This window comes from Mirounga angustirostris, unplaced genomic scaffold, assembly GCF_029215605.1.
Source record: "Mirounga angustirostris isolate CCGP_5_RB_7025 unplaced genomic scaffold, mMirAng1.0.hap1 SCAF_4, whole genome shotgun sequence".
Lineage (NCBI taxonomy): Eukaryota > Metazoa > Chordata > Mammalia > Carnivora > Phocidae > Mirounga > Mirounga angustirostris.
The window spans coordinates 168,609,728-168,631,919 of record NW_026991712.1 but is presented as its reverse complement, the minus strand read 5'-3'; the positions used below and the strand labels follow the sequence as shown (position 1 = coordinate 168,631,919).

Here is a 22,192-nt window from a genome sequence, read left to right as displayed (position 1 = left end):
CACACACCCCATACCCCCACTCAGGCCGGTGCTCTAAGAGTCTCACAGAGAGGGGACAATAGGAAGCAGGAGAAGGCCTGATAGCATACTGGTGGAGAGTCAGACCTGGCTTAGAATTCCCTATCTATTGCTTACTAGTTGTGTGATCTTGGGCAAGACATTTAACCTCTTGGCGTCTTAGCTTCCTTATCTATAAAATAGGAATAATAAAAGAACCTATGTACCTCCTAGAGTTCTTATGAGGATTAAATAATACAATGAAGTACAAGGTGAGTACCCAATGATAGTAATTATTGTTATTATTATAGCTTTGAGTGTTATTTTAGGATTACAAAGATAGCCCTCTTGGGACAGTGGACACTGGGTCTGGGAGGGGCCTGCTGGGGACAGGCAGGTAGCAAGCTAGTCTGACAGGTTCTGAAAGACACCAGTAGGGTTAAGGGATGGAGGAGGCCTCTTGGAAATAAGAATGTACCTCCCTTTCCTAGCCATCCGCTTTCCCTCATATGCCTCTGTGCCAGGCCCTGTGCTGGGCATGGGGCACTGAAATGAATCTGTGAGGTCTCTGCCTCCCCATCCTGCCCCAGCTCAGAGTCTAGCTTGGGGGAAGGACCCAGAACTACCACCTCCACCTCTGATCGATGCACTGAAGTGTTAACTGTGACTATCTCCTCAGGCAAAGATCAGGAAAAAGGGCATCCCTAGTGGAAGGAACTGTTCTGGGTACAGTCATGACCTGCACTTGGAATGCAGCTAGAGAGACAGGCTTAGGAGAGCTAGGGGGACTTATCCCAGAGCCCATGGGGAGCCATCGGATATGAAACATGGGAACGACATGGTCAGGCTTATATTTTGGGAGGATTGCTTGATATGGACGATGATTGGGAGGGGAGAGGCAGGGGCAACTCCGCAGGTGAAGGGCGCTGAGATGCAGCCTGGGACTGAGCCATGAGATGGGGAGCGGTGGGTGGATGTGAGGTCTGTTTAGGACCCGAGCCAGCAGGATGTGATCATGGACTGCAGTGGGCAGGCAGGAGAGGCAAGAGGTGAGAGTGGGGTCTTAGGGTCTTTGGGGTGACGGGGCCTACTGAGGTCTCTGGCTGAGGCACATGTCCAGGAGGAGGAGCCAGACCTGGATTGGGGGGTAAAGCTGCTTGTCTGTTTTGTCACCTTCTGCCTCAGTTCCCCCAGGCAGCAGTAATGTCTGAGCTGGACACTAGGGCAAGACCTCAGGCCATCGGGGCCCATGCCCCCCACTCCTGCCTTGGGGGTCACTTCTGGTGACCCTGGCTGGTCTGGCAGGGATGAGAGAGCTCTTTAGGGGTGGGGGCCAGCCAGGGGCCATGTGGTGCAGAGAAGGCCTGGCTTCTAGCTCTACCAGTGTCACTGAATGCGTGACTTCTGGAAGTCACTCCCTCTCTCTTGCCCTCCTTTTCCGTGCCTCGAGAGGACAAGAAAACCTGTTTTGCCTGCCTCACAGATTCAGTGATAAAATGCAATGTCTAGAGACAACAAATATTTATTGAGCACTGACTTCGTGCTGGGTTCTGCGTGGGCCCAGCTGAGTGGGTGGTTAACTCTTTCTAGGCATTGGGTATCTGAGCTGGGATTTGAAGGGCGAATAAGAGCTCTCTAAGTGGGCAGTGGAGGGAACAACTTTGTAAGCATGGGGAACAGCATGTGTGAAGGCTTAAATCCACATAATGTGCTCAGGCATGTCCGTATGTAACGTAGTTTGGTATGGCTGGAACAGAAAGGGTGAGGTGATGCCGTGATGGGAGAGGAGGCTGGGCAGGGGAGCAGGGCCCAGATCATGCAGGGCTTTGGGGACGGTCACTTTGGAGGTGATCATGCTCAGAACTGCCTGCTCTCCTGGGACTGCTAGGGCCCTTTCCACTCTACTCCCCCCATCTCCCCAGCTCTCCCCAACCCCAGTCAGTCCCAGTGGCTGCCTCACTGGGGAGTCAACAACCTGGACTCCCTGCCGGCTCTGCCGCTGATGAGCTGTGTGGCCGGCCCTTGTCACCTGCCCTGTCTGCACCACTTTTCACCTCAGGAAAATGGGGACAGCAGGCCCTCCTCATGGGGAGGGGCAGTGGCTTCAGTGAGATAATCCTCACCGGTGGCCTTGCACAGTGTCTCCATGTAATAGACAACCACAAAAAGGGGCTCCAGTTCAGTCCTCAGTATTTGGATTCCTCAGTCTCTTTGGTCCCACCCGCTTGCTTCCCCCGCCTCTCCTGGCAGCCGGCTCTGGCCAACAAAGGGAGGAAAGGATTAAGAAACAAGCCCAAATCTCCAGAGGGGTCCTGGCTCACTGCCCAGCTCGCCCCCATCTGCCCCTTGCCCCCTTGGCCTCAGGCCCAAGGACTCTCAGTCTTGAGACCTGGGCTCCCCCCAACTCCCCACCCCAGGGGCCCCTTCCTGGCTGGAGGCCAAAGCCAGCAGCAGCCTTGAAACAGGGACAAATATTTTGAAAATCTGTGGCTTTATTTTTTTTCCCCTGGAAGCTGATAACCAGGCCCTTTTTCTTCTGGGTGACGGGGAGAAGAGTAAGTGTGGTGTCCCGTATCTGTGGGAGGCCCTAAAGTCTGGGCAGAACTGGACCTGAGCCTCCTGGAGTTTACAGTAGAGGCTGCTGACCAAGTCCTTGTTAGTACAGATGCAGGAACCCCAAATCCGAGTGGGTGGCTGATGGTGCAAGGTCACGCAGCAGGGACCCAGGTCTTGAGACCCTTTTTGTGCTACCCTACGAATGGGTGTGACGTGGGGACCTTGGCTGTCACTTCACTTTTCTGAGCCTCAGTTTCCTCTGCTGTAAAATGGGGTTGATTTTACTGTGAGGATTGGCAATGACGTAGATAAAGCTCTTAGTCCAGTGCTGAGCACTGTGAGGCTTCAGTGGTCGGTCCGTAGTGTTAATGCTATTAGAAATGCTGCCTCTAAGAACCTTCTTCTTCCTGCCTCTTCCCAGTCTAGGGACTTCAGACAGTTTCTTGTTGAACAAATGACACCCAGTGAACCGGTTTCAAAGCCAGAGGCTCAGCATCTTTTACCCTCCTCCCCTGCTCCCCTTCTTCTGGTTGGCTGGAACACTCTAGCCTCACCCTCGGCCTGGTTTTGGCCCCTGCCCCCAGCCCATCCTGCCCTCCTGGCACCTAGCCTGCATCGTCTCTCTTCCAGGAGCCACATGAGAACAGTTTCCTTCTGCCCTGCCTCTGGTTAATGCGAGCACTTTGGGAAAGCAGAGTCGGAAGGGTCTTGCCTGACCCAGGCCAGGGCTGAGGGGGCTGAGGTGGAGGGTGAGCTCACTGGAACTGTCCTCCGGGAGCTGGGGCGACACGAAGACTTCTGCAGAGGTGGGGAAATGGGTAGGCAAAGAAGAAAAAAACCTGGTCCACAGCCCCCATGTGGTGGAATAGAAGGGCTGCTAGACTGGGGGCTGGTGGGCCGCACCCCTCCCCCAGCTCTTCACCTGCCCTCGCTGAGCCTTCGTTTGCTGGTTTATAAAAAGAAGGCAATGGATTGATGTCAGAGGTTTCTACTAATATTATAGGATTAAAAGAAGGGATTTGGGAGCCGACAGACCTCGGTTTAAATCCCAGCTTTACCACTTACCAACTGTGGGACCTCTAGGGAGTTCTACCTCCGAGAGCGTTAGTTTTCTCACTAATAACATGGGAAAAATATTAGCACCTTCTCTTAAGATTACCTAAGGGGGGCTTTTGGGGCTAAATTAGGAAATTCAGGTAAATACTCAGTCCATAGCTGGCACATTGGAATTACTGTTGTTGTTGTTATTCTATGATTAGTAGAGACAAGAAGGCCGGTCTGCAAACAGTTCATTGAGAGGGCAGGGCTTGAGAAATTCATTCGTTCATTCATTCATTCATTCATTCACTCACTCAACAGATACTTAGGATTTGCATGGGGAGGACACAGAGAAGAGAAACAGGGAGGCGCCAGCAGGCTGGGGTCAAACAGACCTGCCCATTCTAGCTGTGTGATGTGGATCAGTTACTTCTCTTCTTTGGGTCTCACTCCCTTATCTGGGAAATGGTGAGATGGTGAACCTAATCTTTGCCTCCAGAGTTGTCATAAGGCTTAAGAGAGTTCAAGTACACAGTGGGTGATCAGTCTGTGTATGATTCTTTTCCTCTCCCAGCGCTGTTAATGACTGGGTCTATGATCTCAGGCAAGTCCTTAAATACACTGGGCACACTTCCACCCCAGGGCCCTTGTACTTGCTGTTCACTCAGCTTGGAACTCTCTACCCCCAAATACTTTCATGACTTGCTCTCTCATGTCCTTAATTTTTTTTTTGTTTGTTTGTTTAAATGTCACCTTCTCAGTAAGGCCCTTCCTATCTTATTTAAAAAGGTAAGACCCTTTCTTGCCACAACACGAACATTCCCTGTCTTCCCTCCAGGCCTATTTTTTTCTCTCCATAGCACTTATCATTCTTTGACATACTGTATTTTAGTGAACATTTGTTTATTGTTTGTCTCTCCCCCCGACCATTGGAATGGTAAGCTCAGTGGTGACAGTGATTTTTGTCTGTCTGGTTCAGTGTTATATCCCCTGTACCTAGAAGAGTGCTTGGCTCATAGTAGGTGCTAAATAAATATTTGTGGAGTGAATTAATGAATAAATGAAGCCTCTTCTCTCTGGGTCTGGCACTATGCTATGCAGATAAATAATTCTCAATAAGTAATTGTATGAATGGCCATCATCCTCTCCATTTGCCAGATAATACTTTGGCTGGGTCAACAACACTAAAGCCCTTTTGCTTCTGACATTTTCTGCCAGGGCATCAGTTTCAGTTGGAGTGCCCAAATCTTTTGTTCCTGAGCCTGAGCTATGCAGAATTTCTAGTTGGGGCTGTTTGGCTGTTGGGCCCACAATGGTTATTATGTCATTATTGGTAATTAGCACGTAGGCCCAGAGGATTGAGCTTTTTGTTTTTCAGCAGAAATCACAGCAGAGAGCTGTGCCAGCCGGGGAAGCCCAGGCCTCATGCAGCTTCCTTTGTAACTCTGTAACCAGGGGTGCATGGCTTAGGCAGACCAAGAGAGAGGTGTCCAAAGCTCTGGGCACCTGGGTAACCAGCTCACCACTGTCTTCCCTTGGTAGTATCCTGCAAAGTTTCTCCTCCACACCCTCAGCTCTCTCTGCCTGGTATAGAAGGGGGGGGTGGTTCCCCAATTTCCCTGGGGGAGCTAGGTATAAGGTTTCTAAATATCTAGTGGACAGGGGCATTTTCTGATGCTCAGCATTCAGTATTATGGGTGAGGGAAGTAACCCTGGGTTTAAGACTCAGGGGCCTGGGTTTAAGTCCCTGCTTAGTTGCTTGGTTGTTGGGTCACCATAGACAACTCACTATCTCTTGCAAGGCCTCACCTTTCTCATCTGTCAGAGATAGAGACACCTATCTGGCCTCCCTGGAAAGAGCGGGATAGTGTAGTGGGCAAAGGATAGGGTTCTGGAGTCAGATGAACTTGGCTTCCCAACTATGCCCCTCCCTGGCTACATGACACTGGGCAACCTGCCTCATCTCTCTGACTTCAGTTCCAAAGCTATAAGATGGTGTTAAAATAGTACCCACTCCACAGGGTTGTTGTGAAAATTAAATAAGAGAAGGCAGGTAAGTACTGAGGCATCTAGTGAGTACTGTACATCTTTTTTTTTTTTTTTTTAAGATTTTATTTATTTATTTGACAGAGAGAGACACAGTGAGAGAGGGAACACAAGCAGGGGGAGCGGCAGGCAGTGGGAGAAGCAGGCTTCCCGCTGAGCAGGGAGCCCGATAAGGGGCTCGATCCCAGGATCCTGGGATCATGACCTAAGCCGAAGGCAGATGCTTAATGACTGAGCCACCCAGGCACCCCTACACTGTACATCTTTGCTGGTATTAGTACAATGACCATTGTGGAAATGCAGGCAATCTGTAAACCGTAAGAAGAGTGCTAGCAATAAAGCCAGGCAGATGTGGATTTGAATCCAGTCTTGGACACTTATTAGCTGGGTGATCTTGGATAAGTGTTTCGCTTCCTCATCTGCAAAATGGAAATTATAGTCATGCCTTCCTCAAGGGACTATTGTGAAGGTTCACTGACGTACTGTATATAAAAAGTACTTGGCACACAGTGTTTGGCACATGTTTTCTGCATATTATAGACGAGGAAGAGAAGAGAAGGGACTTTCGTAGACTCAACTTGGCATCTCAGTGGTGGAACTTTGATTTGAACCCAGATCTGCCTGCCTCAACAGCTCACATTCCTTTTACCTCTTCTTGCCATCACCCATTTATGGGATGACGGTAATGGTGACTGTTCTTATTGTTCGGGACTCATCTCGTTCATTCTGCGACCCCCAGTGCCTATAGGAAGGAGGTGCTCAGGCCTGCCTGCTTTCCTGTGGCTCCTCCTCTGCCTTCTCCTCGGTGAGGGTTGGGCCAGGCTGACTTTACCCGTTTTAGAAGGGGCTCAGCTAGCTGGTGGCACTGAATCTCTCCCCTTGTTTCTTGGGAAACCCTCTAGACCTAGAGGATACCTGGCCCTGGGGAGAGAGAATTAATGGGTTAAGCTTGAGTGAGCCGGAGGCTTTGCTGGATCAGGGTCATTAGGCTCACTCCAGCTGGCGAGAGAAGGGGGTTGGGGAGGGTCAGGGAGGCCAGATCCTTGTGTCCTCTCCTTGAATGTCCTAGGGCTATAGTCAGAAGCAGCCACAACACCCTTTCCCTGGGGTCTTGGGACAGAGTTTGGGGTTGCTCATTCATAACATTTCCAAACTGCTTTTCTGAGAGTGATATGGAAGCAGCAGAGGACAGTGGTATCAGACAGACCTGGTTTAAGCTGTGTGATGTTGGGCAAATCACCTCACATTTCTGGGCTGTGGTTTTTCAACTGCAGTTGAGGGTAACATTACTTTGTAGGATCGCTATGAGGCTTAACGCGATGAATGCATATAAAGTACTTAGAATGTGCCCTGCACTCAGTAAATACCTAATAAATGCAGTTGTCATTATTCTTATTAATAAGTTATCTCTAAGGGCCCTTCCAGCTCAGACATTCCTAGGTTTTTGTGGCTGTAGAATTTAGTTTGGCCTGCAGCTTTGGAAGGGAAATGTAGGTGGGCTCAGAAGAAGGCAGGGAACAGAATCCTGTAGTAAGGGTCAGAAGACTTGTGCTCAAGTCTGGGCTCGCTACTCTCTGATGTGAGACTTCGAACAAGTCCCTTCCAGTTCTGCACCCACTTCCCAATCTGTTTAAAAGTTAGCAGCTTGGGCTTGATGATCTCTAAGGGCCTAGCCAATTCTAACATTTTGTGAATTGAGAAGCCTAGAGGAGTGTCTTAGCTACCGTCTACTGGGTCCTCTTACACTTTCAACTTCCTTCCCTTCTGCCCCTTGTTTCTTGGAGTGTCTTCACAGCAGAAAAGACATAACTCGCCAACTCCAATGTATGTATTTCAGTCACATTTTTTGTTCTTAATGTGCTTTAGGACCAAGCTTAATGCAATTTTTGCAAGCAAAGGTCATCGTGTCATAGAGGTCAAAGCATGCTCTGTGTTTTCTTTCTTCCTTTTTTTTTTTTTTTTAAAGATTTTATTTATTTATTTGACAGAGAGAGAGAGACAGTGAGAGAGGGAACACAAGTAGGGGGAGCGGGAGAGGGAGAAGCAGGCTTCCCACTGAGCAGGGAGCCTGATAACGGGCTTGATCCCAGGATCCTGGGATCATGACCTGAGCCGAAGGCAGATGCTTAACGACTGAGCCACCCAGGCACCCCGCTCTGTGTTTTCAAATACAAAAGACAAGGTATTGTATAAAATTACTGCATATGCTGATTTCTTTGGCCTTTATCTCAAAAATGACCAGAACAGGCAGCCTTGTATGCAATAATTAAAAAAAAAAAATGCCTGCAGTCTATGCATCCTAAAAAAAAAATCATACGTATGCTTAGATAAAAGGATGTTTGTGGAGTAAAAGAGATAAAGATGGGCAATAAACCTAAATGTTGGACATCTGGGTTAACTAAATTATGGTATATCCACTTGAGGGCACTGTTAAAAATGGTGATGCAAATGTCACAGTATATTATTAGGTGGAAAAACTCAGTCCCAAAACAGTATGATTTAAATTTGAAAAAAGCATTAGGTTGAACTATGCACAGTGGCTGCTGCTTGACCATTTTTAACTTATACAATCAGCAATTTCATATGACTTAATTTAATATACAGAAAAAGTATTCATGTAAGAGAAGGTACTAGAAGGGAAGTCCCCCACCAAAATATTGATGGTAGTTATTTCTGGTTGATGATTTTGTGGTGATATAAATTTTTTTCTTCTTATTTAACTATATTTTCTTCCTTCCTTTTTTTCTTTTTTTAAATAAAGATTTCATTTTTTTTTTTTAAGATTTTATTTATTTATTTGAGACAGAGAGAATGAGAGAGACAGAGAGCACATGAGAGGGGGGAGGGTCAGAGGGAGAAGCAGGCTCCCTGCTGAGCAGGGAGCCGGATGCGGGACTCGATCCCGGGACTCTGGGATCATGACCTGAGCCGAAGGCAGTCGCTTAACCAACTGAGCCACCCAGGTGCCCTAAAGATTTCATTTTTAAGTAATCTCTACACCCAACCTGGGGCTCCAACTCACAACCCTGAGACCAAGAGTCACATGCTCCACTGACTGAGTGGAGCCCCTTATTTAACTATATTTTCTATGAATAATTCAAGTACTACTACTAAAAATAATTGCCTAGAAAGGCATACCACTGTATGAACAGTAATTTTCCATATCATAGCCTGTTTATCATTTGTATTTAAAAGGTCTAAAATGACTGCAATTTTATGACCATGGGCAGGATGGAAAGACTTCATGTACTTTTGTTACGAGGATTGGTTTTTATTCACTAGTGACTGTTCAGAACACTTTGTTGGCAGGCCCAGCTTTTCAAAATCCTCTTCATCTCTTGCCACCCTGCACAACAGACAAATGTTTTCCATGAGCCCTGTCACTGGGGCGTAAGGCTAGCTGTGTCCCTAATCCGCCCACGTCCCAGATTTGGGAATGGTTCAGACTCCCAACTGTTTCCCCCACTCTACCCCCACTCTCTCCCAATCTCATCTCTTCCAGGTCATTGGAGGCCCCAGCTACCATCCCTGGCCTTCCCCACTGGTCACCACCTAATTTCACCCTCTTCTGTGTAGCTGGTGTTTGAACTCAGTTTGCAATGGGAAAGGATTAGGACCCTTTCAAACCATCTTTTTTCTTCCTTTCTTTTTTTTTTTCTTAGGGCCCTTGACTGCTCCAGGGGCTGACAGGCAGCTAGCAGGGCTTGTATTCCCTAGGAAGGAACAGGAGGGGTGGTGGAGGAGGCAGTGGTGGGCTCAGCTGGCAGGCGGGATAGAGATGGCCCCTAAAGACCCCAATCTGGGGTTTGGAGTATGGCACAACCGCCACCCAGATGTGAGCATGATGCAGGCAGGCAGGGAGCTGAGTTTCTGCCTGGAAAATCAGCCTCAGGGATGGTGCTTGGGACCTTTACCCTTGGGACCCAGGGGCTGCCTCTGCAGGGTGAACTGGAACTGGATGTCTGGTTTGCAGAGGCCTCTTCTGAGAGGGCAGCTGGGCACATGACTACGGGTAGTTTGGATAGTTTCTCTGCCTTCAGACTGGGCATTACTTATCCCCCCACTCCCTACTATGTGGTGGGCCCAGCTACACTCAGGGGTTGAGCACTTCACCTAATAGATGATGGTATATAACCTAATTAATAACAAAACCAGTCATGTATGCATAATACTTTAGACAAAGCCCTTTCATCTCCAGGCTGAGAACTGAAAGTGAAGACTGGAATTCAGGTCTTTGTGATTCTAAAGCCTATGCCAACAGTTTTCGGTGTGGTGTTGCAGAGCACTCTGAATATGAGTGGTTTATACCTGCCTTAGTCTAGCTATTTTTTTCTTAGCCTGAGACCCCCTCCTTTTTTTCAGGGTGATGATTGCTAAGTACTACATACTCCATTCATCCAAACAAGCCTTTTTAAATATGATGTGTCATGGCTAGCACTTCATAGCATAGAGACTATTGGTTTTTATGAATCTGAATTTGCTGGATAACATAGTGGTCATGCCGAGCCATCTGGTGATTGATTTTCAGGATTTATCCTTCTTGGTACCAGATTTCCAGGTCTGATAAGGAGGAAGCCTCTTAGGCACAGACATGGTAGGGTAGAGTTCCCTGAATCAAAAGTATGGCTTAACCTGAGAACCTGAGGCAGGGGACCAGAATATTCAAGAATAGGTGCTTCACCTCAAGTACACAGAATGACCCTAGCCAAGTCACCTGACCTTACTAGGCTTCAGCGTCCTATCTATAAAATGGGGATAATTTTGTTCATTTGTTCAACAAATATTGAGTATGCACTGTTCTGGAAAATGAATAAGAGGGGCAAAATCCCTCTCCTCTTGTCATTTAGTGGATCTAAACTGCAAAAATGTATTTAGAGGAGCAACAAATAATTAAATATATAGAAAGTCAGGTAGAAGTAAGGACTATGAAGCAAATTAAAGCAGGGCAAGGTGAAAATAAAATCTTAAAAGGGGGTGGTGGTGCCTGTCTGGCTCAGTTGGTAGAGCATGTGACTCTTGTTCTCGGGGTTGTGAGTTCGAGCCCCATGTTGGGTGTACAGATTACTTAAAAATAAAATCTTAAAAAAAAAAAAAAGCAGGGCAAGGGTGTGTGGGTGGAGGCTGTTTTAGATAGGGTAGTCAGGTAGTCCTCAAGTGGTTCACTTAGGGTGTTTCAAACAGATAATTCATGCAATGTGCTCAGCTCAGTGCTGACAACGATTGAGAGCTTAACAAACATATTATTATGTCAGCCTGCTCCACACCTCTCAGTCTATATCTTAGTCTCTGAATAGCAGTAATAATGAACACTTATGTAGATCTTACTATGAGCTAGGTACTGTTCTAAGCCCTTTACATATTTTAACTGATTTAATTCTTACAATAACTCTTATGAGGTAGAACTATCATTATCCCCTTTTATGGGGCTAGAAACAGACACAGAGAAGTCCAAACAATGAGGGAGGGCTGGAGGCTGGGAATTGAACCCACGTGTCTGTTTCTAGAGGCTGAGCTGCTGATGGGAGGGGGCTGTGATCAGATACCCGCAGACAGTGAAGCTTGCATAGGCAGGTTCTGATGTCAGATGGCCTGGCTTCTTATCCTGGCAGGTGAGAGGTCTAAGCCTCTCTGCCTCAGTGTCTTCATCTCTAGAATGGGAATACCAGAACCTATCTTACCTTATAGGGACCTTGCTTAAAACATGAGCCTTCATTCTGTTCTGTGGGGTCCCAGCCTTTTCAGAGTCTAGCCTGGCAGGGAGTGTGAAGGGTCAAGGGGCCTCTGAAACTTCTGAAAGGAAATAAAGGCACATCAGGCTGTCAGAGCAACCTTAAGTTCAGCTGGAGCACAGACCTTGGAAGCTAGGTCTTTATGATTTTGAGGGTGCCAAGGTGGAATTAGGAGACCCTTAAATGCAAAAGACAGGTGAAATCTTGGCGTGGCCACGACATTCAGCTTCCACGTTGGGCCTTACACAGCTGCCAGGAAAGGTAAGGCCTCCACGAATGTCAAGGTGTGAATGGCGCCTAGACACCATCAAGTTAGTAGATGGGGAAACTGAGGCCCAGAGAACCTGAGTGACTTACCCAAGGTCATGAGGTGCATTAGTGGGCAGTCAGCCCTGGGCTTTCCTTGAGGCTTTCAAATCTCGGCCTCTTACCTGGGCCCCTCCCGGCGGAAAGGGCCTCACCTCGGTCCCGGGCACTAGCTGCCTCATTCCCCACGTGGGTGCTGCAGGGGCCGGGAACACCCGGACTCCAGGGCGAGTTCGATGCGCTTGCGCACACGCGGCCAGCCCCTTGCCTTTTCCCCTTTTTCCTTCCCCTCCCCGGCCCTTACCCGCCTAGGGGAGGGGGGAAACTAGAGGAGCCCAGAACTTGTCCTCAGCCAATGGGCTGACGGGCCGCGGGCCCGGCCCCCTCCCTCCCTCAGGCGCCGTCCAATAGAAATTTACTACAATGTTGTGGCGAACGGAGGGGGAGGGGCTGCGCGCGGGCTGGCTGGCTGCGGGCCGGGCGGCCTCGCCTCACGGAGGGAAGGCGGGAGGGCGCGCGCCGGGGCCGACTGCTCGCTCGCTCACTCGCTCGCTCGCTCCCTCGCTCCCTCCCTCCCTCCGCCGGTGGGTTAGTCAGTCAGTCAGTCCGCCAGCAGCCGGCGGGCCCGCGAGCCGCAGAGGGCCCGAGTCTCGGCGCCGGCGCCTTCTCCTGCCATTGTTCGTCGGGCTTCTGCAGCAGCGGGCTCGGGAGCCCCGGCCCCGGGGACCACTGGTGAGGCGAGGCGGCTGCGGCGCGCGAGCGGGGTTGGGCGGGGGGGAGGGGGGGAGCGCGGAGCTGTCCCCGAGGGGACGGTCCTGGCGGCCGCGGCGGCGCCGCAGCCTCTTTGTCTGCAGCCCCCCGCAGGCCCCGGGCCGGGGGTGCGGGCTCCGGGGCCTCCGCGCGCCGGAGGCTGAGGGGCTGCAGCCGGGACGCGGCTGGCCCGAGCAGAAAGAGGCGGGGGCTGCGCCGAGGGAGCGTTGCAAAGTTGGGCTTGGGGTCTGTTTTTGACGAGGTCTGCCAATCACTGTCCACCGGCAGGAGCCTTGGAAGGAAACCAAATCGAGGAGGACTGCGGGTTCCGGGCGGCGAAGGTGTTGGGTGCAGCCGCAGAGCAGTTTCTTCGTGGCCAGGTGGCTGGGCTGTCTGGAGAAGTCTGGCACGATCTGAGGGCTGGAGGGGGCCCTGGAAGGACTGTGAGGCCTTCCCGCCCGAGACACCCGCCCCACTGAAAGAATTCTCCCGACCCCGAGGGCTCTGCCGCGCTCCGCTTAGTCTTCGCGGTTCCCAGTGACCAAAGGGTTAAATCTATTCTCTCAGCATCGTGACCTCCTTTTTCAGTTCCTGCATCTGTCGGCTTGGAAGTATTTCCTCCTGCTTGCCGGGCTGCTTCTACCTGTGGGGGTCTGGATGTAGGCTCGCCCTGCGAGAGGCACCACCCGGCGATTGTTCCGGGTGGGGGCTTGCCAGACCAGGTCCATCCGCCCCAGGAACGCGCGTTCTCTGGAGAGAAAGTGATCTCACGTGCAACAAATTGCTGACGGATTGGTTTCTGGCCACATGATAGCCACTGTCATCCTGTTGTCCCTCTAACTGTGCCCTACCATGAATGCTGCTAGTCTGTGGGGACTTGTCTTTTTCTGGCACGTACTGCTGATTAGGAGATAGGTGTTTTGTTTTGTTTTTTTAAGAGGTGCCGAGCCCCTTTTTTTAGTAGTCTGGGTGATTTCACAGCTGCTATTTTGTTCTTTCTGTTTTTAGGGGAAAATTGCAAGAAATGGTTATGTCTTGTGTCTTGGATATTATTATAGTGGATTTATGCTGTCTTGAGGATACACTGTATATGCTGTTGCTCACTACTGTTTTCTGTATTCTCCGTCCTGGCAAAGATTTTAGTTGGTTTACGCTTTTATTTATTTTTATTTTTTTAAAAAGATTTTATTTATTTATTTGACAGAGAGAGAGAGAGCGCACAAGCAGGGGGAGAGTAGGCAGAGGGAGAAGCAGGCTCCCCGCTGAGCAGGGAGCCCTATGTGGGCCTGGATCATCCCAGGACCCTGGGATCATGACCTGAGCCGAAGGCAGACGCTTAACCAACTGAGCCACCCAGGCGTCCCTGGTTTATGCTTTTAATCAAGCAGTTGATATACATATCCCCCTTACTTTTTGTGGAAACTTGATGTACTCTTCATTTACCTTTTCTGTAAGTTGGAAACATCATAAGTTCTTTGCCAGCTGTATAATTTTTGGTTTTGTGAATAGTTTCTTGGAGTGTTATTAATATAATCCATGTAGAGTAAGCAGCAGGATATCAGGCACACAGTCAGCACTCAATAAATGACAGATAAAAAAAATGGTTATAACTGAATGGTTATAACAGATTGCCTTGGAATCAAGGTGCTAATTCAGAGTGCTTTCTACAAGAAGGTTATAATTAAGGTAAACACAGGAGTTATTCATTTCTCTGGGGGAAACTGAAGTAGGGTATTTCTTTGCCACTATTAAAAGTGAACTCACTGGCAAACCCAAGCACAGTGTGCTAACCTTCTGATTTCTCTTTCTTCTAGTAACAAAACCACACTTTTTCCCCTTATATAATTGAATTCAGGCTTGGAAATAAATGTTTTTAATTTTTAGGCCTCACCAAATTTCTCCCGACATTTATACTCGTGTTATATACCAAATATACCAAATATCTTTTTTTTTTTTTTAAAGATTTTATTTATTTGACAGAGAGACACAGCGAGAGAGGGAACACAAGCAGAGGGAGTGGGAGAGGGAGAAGCAGGCTTCCCGCTGAGCAGGGAGCCCGATACGGGGCTCGATCCCAGGACCCTGGGATCATGACCTGAGCTGAAGGCAGACGCTTAAGGACTGAGCCACCCAGGCGCCCCCCAAATATACCAAATATCTTATAGATAAGTCCCCAATCTACCTTTCTACCTCTATCCTCCTTATTACTTGTATTTTTCAACCAAGAAGAACTGTTCAGTAATAACTCGTGCTTTCCCATCCGTGTGTCTTTGGCTATGCAGTTCCATATATGTTCTTCCTGTTTTCAGGTCTTTTACCTTAAAAATGCTCCATATTAGTAATTTGAAGTATGGGGAAAAGTTCCATATGTGGAAGGAACTTGATGGAATATTTTGTTTTGTTTTGAATTTTCTTAAGAGATTCATTTGTATGGCCAGCTAGTTCAGTTTTCTTTAGCTGGTGTTTATTAAAAGGATTTAGGTCCTAAGTGTCCCATCGATATGTGTAGCCCTTAGTAGTAGATGATGGCCGATGGTGCATTAAGAAAACTACTTAGGGCTTCCATTCTACTCAGAGCTAAGAGCTCTCTACCAGTCGATGAGTTTAATGCTTGGAAACTCTGGCTGTCAGCAAATAGGCTAAGCTAGTAGAAATAGACTAAGCTAGGGGCGCCTGGGTGGCTCAGTCGGTTATGCGTCTGCCTTTGGCTTGGGTAGTGATCTCAGGGTCCTGGGTTGGAGCCCCGCATCGGGCTCCTGCTCAGCGGGGAGCCTGCTTCTCCCTCTCCCTCTGCAGCTCCCTCTGCTTGTTTTCTCTCACGCTGTCTCTCTCAAATAAATAAATAAATAAAAAAGAAATAGACTAAGCTAACAGACCCATCTTTTAGGTCAGTCTCTTGCTTGCTTTATGTATCTCTTCTCTTCTCTTGGTGGTCTAGGGTCAACATTTCCTTAATGTTTGTTAAACACTCAAATCATATTTGTTGTTCTCAAGTAGTAGATATGTTGAACAAACCTGTTTTAAACTAGGCTTATACTCAATATAAAATATAAAATAACATAATATAATAATTTATATATTAGCAAAGTAATGCACAAATTTTCCTCTTGGCAAATACAGAGAGAGAAAGAGCATATTTAAAAGTGCTTTTATCTTATCTTTCTTTTTTCCTTATGAAACACTTCTAAGCTGGGACGCCTGGGTGGCTCAGTTGGTTAAGCGTCTACCTTTGGCTCAGGTCATGATCCCAGAGTCCTGGGATCAAGCCCCACATCGGGCTCCTTGCTCAGTGGGAAGCCTGCTTCTCCCTCTGTCTGCCGCTCCCCCTGCTTGTACGCACCCATGCGCGCGCTCTCTCTTTTAAGCTAATATCTAAATTAACACATGATTTTATTTTTTCATTATTTTATTTTTTTTGAAGATTTTATTTCTTTTTAGAGAGAGCAGGGGCAGAGAGAGAGGGTGAGGGAGAATCTTCAGCTGACTCTGCACTGAGTGTAGAGCCCCACTCGGGGCCTTGATCTCACAACCCTGACATCATGACCTGAGCTGAAATTAGGAGTCCGACACAACCAACTGAGCCACCCAGGGACCCCTAAATTAACAAATGATTTTAAATGATTCCTGTCTCCTCTGAAAAAAAAAAAGGTCATGGCATTTGTTGAGGTATGACCTATATATTTTTTCCTGTTATTTTTTTTTGTCAGGTTTGTGCCCTACATTTAGAGTTCACCAGTGTGATGTTTTCTTGTGTGCAGCTTGAGTTTAACATTTTTGGAAATTACAGAGCTAGACTTCCATCTCATTCTTCAGTTTTTATGGTCTTAATTTTAAACAAATTCATATTATGGGAGGTGGTGTGCTTATAGTGTTATTTGGTTTCCTTCCTACTTTTGCTAAGAAAGCTTCAGAGTTAAGTCTTTCAGAAGTGTTGGCTAAAAGTCACAGGTTTCTTGGGGCGCCTGGGTGGCTCGGATGGTTAAGTGTCTGCCTTCAGCTCAGGTCATGATCCCAGGGTCCTGGGATTGAGCCCCACGTCAGGCTCCTGGCTCAGCAGGGAGCCTGCTTCTCCCTCTCCCTGTGCCTCTCCCCCTGCTCATGCTCTTTCTCTCTCTGTATCTCTGTGTCTCAAATGAATAAATGAAAATCTTTAAAAAAAATAAAAATAAAAGTCACAGGATTCTTGAATTCTCTGCAGGTATTTTGATATGCACATCCATAGATTGTGATTTTAAAATATATGGTCTGTAATTTGTGATGTGAGTGATAGGGCTTGCATATATTGTGTTCTGAATGTCCAAATCCAGTTTAATATTGGTGATCTGATTTTATAACTTTAGTATCTCAATGGCCATGGGGAGGGGGGTGCTGAATTTGGTTCTGAAATCAAGAGGAGCACATGTTTAGACCACAGTTCTGTTTCCCTGTTATCTAAGGAGCTGGCCAGCTCAAGTACTGCCGGTGTTTTTTTCCAAGAGTCTTATCAGATTCCTGATTGGTCACATGGCATGTTCAGATGCAGATTCATCCCTACCTCTAAAGAACTTGTTTTTTCCTCTATTGCTTGAGAATGGAGTCACCTTATTTTATTTGTGAGCTAAGCAATAATAATTTTAAGAACTTTTTTCTTATGAACAACTTTGTTTTTTTCTCTAACACCCCAATGATGAAACTTAAAACTTTTAAAAGAGGCCTCTGAATTTACCAGTTATGGGCCTTATTTATGTAGAGAATCTAGAATTTTTGGAAGGTAGTCAATTCGTTGTATTTATAATAGCTTTTAGGTAGAGAAGAGCCAGATTCTAAATATATATGTTAATTTTTGCTTTTTATTTGTGTTTGTTATGGCATTGGTGGCTTACTGTGTGTCCTTTTTATGAGTAGATTCATGGTATGTTCAGTAAAATGCAGTGTAACAAATACTCTGGTGTACATGCTGAGTTAAATTAGTATTTTGATTTACTCTGCTGCTAGTTAATGACTACACAGTGGGAAAGATTAATGGAGCTATAGCAATAAATAGTATTCAGAAACTGAAGGCATTAGGAAGGAGAACTTTGATATTTTATTTTGAGTGCGGATCTTATTTAGAATTAACTGCCTCACTGACAGTACTTCACATGTTGGTTTTAGGAAAGTTTAGTGAGAGAATCTGATTATGATGAAAGTCTGTTTATACTTATTTTTGTTAATTATTTTTTATTTAAATGGGATGGTATCCACCTTGAAGTATTTGAAAATAAATTGGCTAGCTCTTTGGACCTTAAAGAAAAGCAAAATACCAATATTGGGTGTGGTCAATACAATTCAAGGAATGATTTGGAAAGACTTTAATATACCCTACCCCCTAATCTTTATCAGCTTCCTCCAAAGTCACCCTAAATAAATATGCTATCCCTGAAGGTCCCTTGTATCTGAAATTCCAGAGCCATTCTGGCATCATGTTTATTTTATTATTTTGTTATTGTACTTACTAAGACCAGTTCTCCTATTGCAGTTATCTCTTGATTATCTCCAGGATAAATCCATATGGATTAAACTGTGATTATTTATTGCCGTCTCCCTTTCATGGCTGAGGGTTCTTTGGGTCACTGACACCGAACTAATCTGGGCCCTCTTCTATCATTCAATTCTCAAGAGAATCTCTGTTTGTAGAAATTAAAATTGTTTCAGAGCTATGTGGAGTGGAGCCTTGGGTAGGGTTAAAGTAATCTTGGCAGAGTGGGTAGGAAGAGGCAAAATTATCTGATGGAATAGGTAGGAACTATGACTAAATATTTATATTGATAAATAAGATTGGAAGAAGCAGTAGATGCTCTATTAATATTATCTAATTTTTTCAATATATTTAATGTATATGTATAATTCTGTTATCTAATAATATTATCTAATAATAGGAACAGGAACACCTCAATTATTTTTGGAAATAGGTGGAAATAATAAGATAAAATAAAATAGGATATAATATTTACTCCTGAAGTTAATTTTGATTTATAAATGAAGCTTGCCTGCTTCTTGTGCCTTCCATCCTCTGCAAAAAGTATCCTAATCTCGGGCACCTGGGTGGCTCAGTTGGTTAAGTGACTGCCTTCGGCTCAGGTCATGATCCTGGAGTCCCAGGATGGAGTCCCGCATCGGGCTCCCTGCTGGGCAGGGAGTCTGTTTCTCCCTCTGACCCTCCCCCCTCTCATGCTCTCTCTATCTCATTCTCTCTCAAATGAATAAATAAAATCTTTAAAAAAAAAAAAGTATCCTAATCCCAACCAACTTTTGATAGGCACTCTAAATGTCTGAATTGTAGCACTGGATACAACACAGACTGAGGTTTAAATACTTTCTACATTAATATTCATTCAGGGGGCGCCTGGGTGGCTCAGTCGTTAAGCGTCTGCCTTCGGCTCAGGTCATGATCCCAGGGTCCTGGGATCGAGTCCCACGTCGGGCTCCCTGCTCGCGGGAAGCCTGCTTCTCCCCCTCCCACTCCCCCTGCCTGTGTTCCTGCTCTCACTATGTCTCTCTCTGTCAAATAAATAAATAAAATCTTTAAAAAAAAAAAATTCATTCAGGAAACTTTTATATTCTATTTTTATAATATCTGCATTAAGTCATAAAAATGTTATAAGAGTTATGAATAGTTCTCAGTGATTTAACAACATTAAAGCATAGGATTATTTTGAATTGGTTAAATTTAAGCCTGTGACCCATAAGTAAAGTAGAAATGTATACTCTTGGTAATTTATGAATATATAGTACTATGTCAAGGTTGAGTTGTGATTGCTATTCAGCTATTACTTAAATGCTTATATAAATTAAATAGCCCTATTAAAATAATTTTAGCACGAGTTTTTTTTTTTTTTAATATTGTATTTATTTATTTGACAGAGAGAGACACAGCGAAAGAGGGAACACAAGCAGGGGGAGTGGGAGAGGGAGAAGCAGGCTTCCCCCCAACCAGGGAGCCCAATGCGGGGCTCGATCTCAGGACCCTGGGATCATGACCTGAGCGGAAGGCAGACGCTCAGTGACTGAGCCACCGAGGCGCCCCAACACAATGAGATCTTAACAGTGTATCTTTGAATACATCATCTTACAAAGAATTGCCATTTTAATGTATATGTCTTTTTTTTTTTTAAGATTTTACTTATTTATTTGACACACAGAGAGAGAGAGCACAAATAGGGGGAGCAGCAGACAGAGGGAGAGGGAGAAGCCGGCTCCTCGCCAAGCGGGGAGACTGATGGCGGGGCTCAGTCCCAGGACCCTGGGATCATGACCTGAGCCAAAGGCAGATGCCTAACGACTGAGCCACTCGGTGCCCCTATATGTCAAGTATTTTCATTTACCAATTCTAAGTTCTACATATATTAAAGTGAGAAGTGTTTCACTTTGATGATACGTTTGGGACAGGTTATCAAAATAAATGTTTCCGTCTAGTTTTGACCATATAGACACAGGCAGAACTGTCAAGAGCTCCAAGGATTTAAGCCCTCAAATTTTATTTACTCATTTATTTTTAGTTTTTGTTTATTTATTTTTATTTTTATTTATTTATTTATTTATTTATTTTTTAAGATTTTTTAAAATTTATTTGAGAGAGAGAGAATGAGAGAGAGAAAGCACATGAGAGGGGGGAGGGTCAGAGGCAGAAGCAGGCTCCCCGCCGAGCAGGGAGCCCGATGCGGGACTCGATCCTGGGACCCCAGGATCATGACCTGAGCCGAAGGCAGTCGCTTAACCAACTGAGCCACTCAGGCGCCCCTGTTTATTTATTTTTAAAAGAGATTTTATTTTTAAGTAATCTCTACACCCAACGTGGGGCTCGAACCCACAGCCCCTGAGATCAAGAGTTTCATGCTCCACCGACTGAGCCAGCTAGACACCCCAAGCCCTCAAATTTTACCTGTCAACCATCTTAAAGAGAAGGCTTTTTTTTTTTTTTGCTATCACCCACTCGCTGTTTCCTGCCCTTTATCTTTTTTAATGATTCAGAGAATTGACACTGTTGCTAACTTACTACCTGAGAGTCCTGCTAATTTTGACTGTATTATGTAATTATATAAACCTTTCGCATGGTGTCATATGATGTTGTATATATGTCCTCCCACACGTGTGTCTTTAGAGTAATTTCTTTCCATCTGGTGTTGGAAATGAGCTCTTTTTGAGGTTATTTTTAAATCTTCAAGCTTTCTGGCATCCTCAACTCTTGAAATAACATAGTTGCTTTTGAAGGCCAGAAAATCCACATAGTATATTTAGTGTTTTTTTCCAGTGAAAATGTAAATAGCATTTTAAAAATCATATCCTGTGTTCTAAACGGGCAAAACATGTATTTTATTTTTAGATGGTCTCCAGATAATTTTGTTAAAAGGTAGGAAATAGTAGTCAGTTGTTGCCAAGTAGATAAAGTAAAGGAGAAGTACTTAAGGGAAAGGATGCCAACAATAAGAAACCTGTTAGAGGAAGGAGGTTTCAAAGATATTTATTCTCTGAAGGTTTATTGGTATCCTTTTCTGAACTCTTGCAGTATTTATTTGTTATATATCAGATTTATTGTGTGGTTTTTAAAATTTTTTAAAAAAGATTTTATTTATTTGAGAGAGAGAGATTGAGAGAATGAGTGGGAGGTGGGGCAGAGGGAGAAGCAGACTCCCTGCGTAGCAGGGAGCCCAATCCGGACGCTTAACCGACTGAGCCTCCCAGGTGCCCTGTTGTGTGTTGTTCTACATTATATATGAAACTGCTATTCCCCAATGAGATTGCCAGCTTCTGGGGGGCAGAGGGTCAATATCATGTCTTTCATTTCATCCTCATCCCCCAAACACAGATATTGTATAGTACAGTAGCTAGATAGATAACATAGAGGACACACTAGACATACAGAAGTGTAGTGAGAATATGATTTCCCAGGATAATTAAGATTTACGACCTGGGTTGTAATTCTGATTGCTTCTGATTCCCTCTCTGTGTATGTGTGTGTGTGTCATATTTTTTTGGAAAGTAAGTCACAGATATCATGACACTTTACTCCTAAAATGTTTTGGTATGCATATCCTACAAACAAAGACATTATCCTACATAACTACAATACCATTATTATGCCTAAGAAAATTAACAATATTTCCATAATAGCAACCATATATATGGATTGTGTATTGGTAGATATTATATATATTGATATATAATTATATATATAATATATATTGATTAACAGTATGTGTGTATGTGTGTATGTGTGTGTATGTGGCATGGAGCCCAATGTAGAGCTTGAACTCATAACCCTGAAATCCAGACCTGAGCTGAGATCAAGTGTTGGACGCTCAACTCCCTAAGCCACCGAGGCACCCCAGTATCCAATCCCTGTTTTAAGAGATTATTGTCCTCTACTTAGCAAGATTCATCCAGTAATTCCTTTTTTCCAGATGCTATTTCTGTTGACTTATTCTTATTCTTGCTAGTTGTTTGTCTCTAATATGACCATTAATGAACACTGGTGTTTGTAGGACTGAAAAGACTAGTACTGGGGTAAATGATTGCATAGTGATCATAGCATCATTTATAAATAAATATACTAAAGAATATATCAGGTGGCCAAAGGGCAAGGTATTCCTGTTTTGTTTGGTTTTTAGACTTTTATTATGCCTGTTGTGGTAGGCAGCCTTTAAGATGGTCCCCAGTGATTCCTGCCTCCTGGTATTCATGCCCTTGTGTAATCTCTTCCCCTTGAGTGTGACCTGGACCTGGTGACTTAACTTCTAATGAATAGAATACAG

General features: G+C 45.5%; 1 protein-coding gene across 4 annotated transcripts in view; it reads left to right on the top strand.

Annotated features, from left to right (window-relative positions):
* The window catches only part of EPB41 (erythrocyte membrane protein band 4.1), a 199,679-nt gene that overhangs the window by 6,778 nt on the left and 170,709 nt on the right, over positions 1 to 22,192 (top strand). The window contains exon 1 of one of the 4 annotated variants that reach the window (XM_064589628.1): positions 12,270 to 12,404. The exons of the other annotated variants lie outside the window; for them this stretch is intronic. The gene's annotated coding sequence lies outside the window, so the exon portion shown is untranslated. Of the gene's footprint in view, positions 1 to 12,269; positions 12,405 to 22,192 lie in introns of those variants that run through there. 4 annotated transcript variants of the gene reach the window in all.